This window comes from Sardina pilchardus, chromosome 18 (genome assembly GCF_963854185.1).
Source record: "Sardina pilchardus chromosome 18, fSarPil1.1, whole genome shotgun sequence".
NCBI classification, from domain to species: Eukaryota; Metazoa; Chordata; class Actinopteri; order Clupeiformes; family Clupeidae; genus Sardina; species Sardina pilchardus.
Genome location: NC_085011.1, coordinates 4,800 through 10,789, shown reverse-complemented (window position 1 = coordinate 10,789; position 5,990 = coordinate 4,800).

Sequence of the window (5,990 nt, the reverse complement as noted above, 5' to 3'; positions counted from 1 at the left end):
TTAGTAAGAGGTTAAGTTTAGGACTAAGTTAAGGTGTAGGATCCGTTTTGAGTAGGCTGGGGTTACCATTTGGGGCCTGTATTTAGGCTAAGTTATAGTATCCAGGGCCTGGTATAGTGTTATTGTCTGGAAGCGTAGGTTATGGTAACATCAGAGAACTTGAGGTCTGGCCAAGACCGTCTGACCTAAAGTGTGAGTCAGATTAGTATGTTCCCCTCAGATCCGATAAGACACACCGGTGCTAGCAGAGAGACCCTCTTCGTGGCAGCCAAGCTGTCCACGGCAGCCAGTGAGATCAGACTCTGAGTGTGGATGGGTTGTCTGAAGCCTGGTTATGTTTGGCTGAGGTTAAGCTTTAGGTGGGAGAAACCAGCACAGTCTAGATCAGGAGAGCAAACCAGTGGCTGTAGAGAAAACCTCTTCGTGGCAGCCAAGCTGTCCACGGCATACCAGTGAGCTCAGATCCGACTCTGAGCTTGGGCGGGTTTCACGTGGGGTCCGGTTATGTCAAACTGGGGTCAAGTTAAGGGCCTAGGCTCAGGTTTTTTAGACGTATTATTATCGCAACCGCTTTATAATGAGGAAAACTGGGGTTAAAAATGGGGCCTGAGTTTAGGTTTAGGTGTAGAATAGAAGGATAGGATAGGAGGTAATATCAGAAAATGTAGGTTCCGGTTACATCGGAGAACGTGAGGTCTGGCGAAATCCGATTGGGGTTAAGTTTAGGGCCTAGGCATAGGTTCAGATGTAACATTATTGAAAGCGCTTTGCGCTAAGGACGACTGAGGTTATGGTTAGGGCCTGAGTTTAGGTTCAGGTGTGGTATTAAGGTCCTAACATGAGGATGAAATTGTCTAGGAGGGTGATGTTGCCCTGTTCTTTGTCGTTAAGACCAAAGGATAGAATCACTAGTTGCACCTAAGGGGAGATAGGGTTTTTTTGTGTTTGAGAATGTGATAGGAGTGGGCCAATGTTGTCCCATGGTAGGCATCCACCTGTATCCGTTGATCATTGACCTTAGAAAGTCTAATGGTATTGGAAGTCCAGACCGCTTTGCGACAAGGGCTACTGAGGTTATGTTTAGGGTCTGAGTTTAGGTTCAGGTGTGGTATTAAGGTCCTGATGTAAGATTACTTCAGGGATCGTAGGTCCCGGTTGTATCAGAGAAGGTGAGGTCCGGTGAGATCCGCTTGGGGTTAAGTTTAGGGCCTAGGTTTAGGTGTAGTATTATTGAATTCGCTTTGTATTAGGGTCGACTGAGGTTATGTTTAGGGCCTGGGTTTAGGTTCAGGCGTAGTATTGAGTAGTCTTTATTGGGGAACGGTCCAGTGTTTTGGGCATTTGTGGTATTGTGTTTGGTGTAGTGGATATTTCGGTTCTCCGGTTTGGGGAGGAGTCAGAGACAGTTCCAGGTTGAAGTCGGACCTAAGTGGTCGATCATGTATGATGGAGCGGATTGCCGTTGTTATTTCTGCAATCGTGTTATCCCGGATGCTTATTTATAACCTTCAGAGTCCAATTAATGGCTATCTGTCAAGCCTCTTCCCATCTATTCAGAGGGAGCCCTAAGATTTCTCTGGTTAGTTCCTCTAATGTGTGTTGGTAGTGTTCGTCTAAGATCCGGACACCAGTATGAAACCAGTTTCGAGTAGTGCCATATAGGGGGTCAGTAGTAGCATTGACCGGGGGATTAGTGGGACATGTAACCCGGATTTAGTGATGAGTTTATTGATCACTAATAGATTTCCCCTGTGGAATGTTTGGGGAGTAGGGTTAAAATTTTATGAGAGGTATATCGCGAGTGGCCTTTGAGAATAACTCTTTTGATGTTGAGATCATTCTGGATATAATCTTATCTAGAATAGTGATGTTCCCCTGTTCTTTGTTGTTGAGACCAAAGGATAGAATCCCCTGTTGTACCTCCGGGGAGATAGGGGTTTTTTGTGTTTGAGAATGTGGTAGACATGGGTCAATATTGCCCCATGGTAGGCATCCATCTATATCCTTTGATCATTGACCTTAGGGAGTCTGCTGTTATTTGAAGCTCAGATCTATTTGTACTAGGGGTGACTGAGGTTATGTTTAAGGCCTGCGTCTAGATTTAGGTGTGTTGAAGAGGATCCGAAGAGAGATGAATTGATACGGTGGGTATTATACTTTGTTTGTGTACATTTCTAGTATCCTCATTGGGAATACTGACTTTGTATTGTAATGGGGTTTTCAGAAAAGGGGTTTGAGTGAGGCTATGTAGCCGTGACAACTTTCCATCATAAAACCCATATACAATCTAAACTATTTTTATTAATTTTTATGTCTAAATTTACCAATTAATTCAACATTCGCTCACTTATTTAATTAATTGATCACTTAGTAAAGTAACCAATTAATTAAAATAATCTTCTTATTATAGCAATGAATTATCTAGCTGTTTATTTTCTCATTTATATATTTTTTTAAAAATATAATATATATAATCATATATATATATATTTTTTAATAATATATATGATTATAAATTTGGACTGTGACCATTATTCGTAATATATATTATATAATATTATCTTTATTAGATTATGCGTTTATTACTAGAATAAGTATTTTTTAATTTTAATTAGTTATAATATGTTTTGATATATATTTTTTTTATCAGAAAAATATATATTTTTTTTTTTTTGTTTTTTTAGAAAAAATTGTTTTATTTAAAATTGTATATCTTTTTTATTTAAAATATTATCCAGTTTTCCATACTACGTGTCACTCACTAAATACTGAACCCCACCTACAGGTATCATACGATCCAGTCGTCTACTAAGTATCATATACTCCTCGTTAATCAGTATGTATTAAATAGTAAATATTAATTGCTAAGGTTAAGCTATTATTTAGGGTTTAGGTCGAAAGGGTGTGAGAAGGGAGTCCCTTATTTGCTAAGGTGTTCCAACCAATGTTGGAGGATCCTCTCCCCCGTCGCAGAAGTCCAATGGATTTTGTCCATCACTGTTCGGAACTGAGCTCGGGGGATTAGAGGAATTTGTAACCCCGAGTTGGTGATGAGTGTGTTTATTTGTATAAGGTTCTTCTTGTGAAATGGGTGGAGGGTAGGGTTGAAATTAATGAGGGGTATGTGTAAGGTGGCATTTGGGAAGGTTTCTTTCGCAGCCGAGATCATCCTAGCCAGTGCCTTATCCAGAAGGGTAGTGTTGCCTTGTTCCTTATTGTTAAGGCCAAAGGAAAGAATGACCTGCTGCACCTCTGGGGAGGTAGGGGTTTTGTGTTTAAGGATGTGGTATGCATGGGCCAGCGTTGCCCCATGATAAGCATCCACTTGTATCCGTTGATCCTGAACTCTAGGTAGTCTACTGGTATTTGAAGCTCCCATAATAACTATTGGTCTGTGAACCTCAAGATCCCAGTTTTTGTATTTATCATCTTTATGCTCATGGCGGGTGAAGAGACTGTTGTCCCCACCAAAGTCCCCTGTCTGGGGGAGTTTGGGTTGGGCTGCTTGCCCTCGGGACGAGTCAGATTGATGTGGTGTGGTGTTTGTTCGTGGTGGAAGAATGTGAGGTGTATGTGGTGGAAGAGTGTGAGGTGTTTGTACGTATGAGTGTTCATCAGTGGATGTTTGCTTGGTCGGGGAGACAGTTTGTGCTTTTAGATGGGTTATTTGTGCTGGGGTGATGGAGTGTCTGGTGCGTTTTAATGGATATGGGCCTGAGGTTCCGGGTGTTGTTCGGGATGGGGTGATAGTGTACTGTATTCGTTTAATGGGGGATGGTTTCAGTGTTGCGGGTGTCTGTGGTAGTAGTGTATTCGATGTTCCTGGTTTTATCGGGGAAGGGTCTGGTGTTACAAGTTTTGTTGGGGAATGGTCCGGTGCGTTTGATATTTGTGGTGATGTGTGTGGTGTAGTGGATTTTTCCGGGTCTTCAGGACGGGGAGAGTTCGGGGACAGCTCCAGGTTGAAGTTGGGCCTAAGTGTTGGATCATTTATGATGGAGCGGATCGCCGACGTCGCTTCTGTGATTGTACTATCCCGTATGCTTTTTATCCCCTTACGGGTCCACCTAATAGCTATTTCCCACGCATCCTCCCATCTGCCCAAAGGGAGTTCAAGAATTTCTTTAGTAAGTCTCTCCAGTGTGTGATTATAGTGCTCGTCTAGAATCTGGACTCCAGTGTGGAGCCAGTTACGGGCATTGCCGTATAAGAGATCCGTAGTCGCGTCGACGGGGATGGCCGGTTTTATCACCGCCTCCAGTTGTTGTGCCGTCCGGTCAAGCCTGGCCGGCGGTCTGGCATTACTCGCCCTGGGGTCCACATGTGTAATGTGGTGTTTAACTTTCAAAAACTTGTGCATATGACGCACCAGCGCTTTGAAATCAGCATCCGTCATCGTCTTGTTTAATCTGGGATTTGTAAAGAGAGAGAGAGAGAGAGAGAGAAAAGAGAGATTAAGAGAGAAAGAGAGAGACAAGGAGAGAGAGAGAAACTAGGAGGGAATGAGGGAGGGAAAGAGAAAGGGAGAGATATAAAGAAAGAGATTGAAGGAGAGAGAGAGAGGAAGAGGATGAGGGAAAAAGAGAAAGAAAATTTAGAGAGAAAAGAGAGAGAGAGAGAGAAAATAAGAGAGAGAGAGGGAGAGAAGGAGATAAAGCAGGAGAGGGGGAGAAAGGGAGAGGGAGAGAGAGAGAGAGATAAAGAGAGAGAGAGAGAGAAAGGGAGAGAGAGAGAAAGGGAGAGAGTGAGAGGGAGAAAAGGAGAAAGGAGTAAAAAAGAGAGATATAAAAGAAGAAAAAGAGAGAGAGAGAGAGAGAGAGAGAGAGAGAAAAAAGAGAGAGAGAGAGAGAGAGAGAGAGAAAAGAAGATAGAGGGGGAAAGAAAAAGAAAAAGAGAGAGGGAGAGAGAGAGAGAGAGGGAGAGAAAGAGATAAAGAAAGCGAAGGGGAGAAAGGGAGAGAGAAAAAGAGAGAAATAATGAGAGAGAGAGAGAGAGAGAGAGAGAGAAAGAGAGAGCGAGAGAGAGAGAGAAATAAAAAAGGGGGGGGAAGAGAGAGAGAGAGAGAGAGAAAGAGAGAGAGCGAGAGAGGGAGAGAGAGAGAAAAGGAGTAAAAAGGAATACATAGAAAAGGGGGGGGAGAAAGAGAGAGAGAGAGAGAGAAAGAGAGAGAGAGAGAGAGAAAAAGAAGAGAGAAAAGAAGATAGAGGGGGAGAGAAAAAAGGGGGGGGGGGGAAAGAGGGAGAGAGAGAGAGAGAGAGAGAGAGATATTGTATATTAGTTGTCTTCAGAATAGAAGTAATTTTTATTGCACAGAGAACCCAAAATAGTTATGGTACAATAGGCCTAGGGTTAGTGGGGGTATGAGTTTAAGATCAAGTCAGGTGTGTGGGCTTGAGTAGTTAGGAAAAGTAGGGTTGTATTCAGAATCCAAGTAAGGGTAAAGTGTGGTACTTAAGGTTCTAAATAAGGTTGTATCAGAGAAAGTAGGAGGCGTTTTGTATTGAATTTGGGGTTAAAAACCAAGGCTCCAGTGAGAGGTTAAGTTTAGGGTTAAGTTAAGGTGCAGGCTTAGTAGTATGTCTGCAATAAGTAAACGAGGGAGAGATGAAACCTGTGTTTCAAGGCTAGGGTTAAGTTTAGGAGTCAGAGGTTGGGTTTGGGATTCCTATTGGGGGAGGAAGTGAAAGAACTTAAGTAATATTAGAGAAAGTTCGTTCAGGTTAGGTCCGAACAGGGTTAAGTTTAGGGCCTAGGTTGAGGTTCAGGTGTAGTATCCAATAGGCCAAGGGTCAGTGGGGGTATGAGTTTAAGATCAAGTCAGGTGTGTGGGCTTGAGTAGTTAGGAAAAGTAGGGTTATGTTCAGAATCCAAGTAGGGGTAAAGTGTGGTACTTAAGGTTCTAAATAAGGTTGTATTAGAGAAAGTAGGACGCGTTTTGTATTGAATTTAGGGTTAAAATTCAAAGGTCCAGCGAGAGGTTAAGTTTAGGG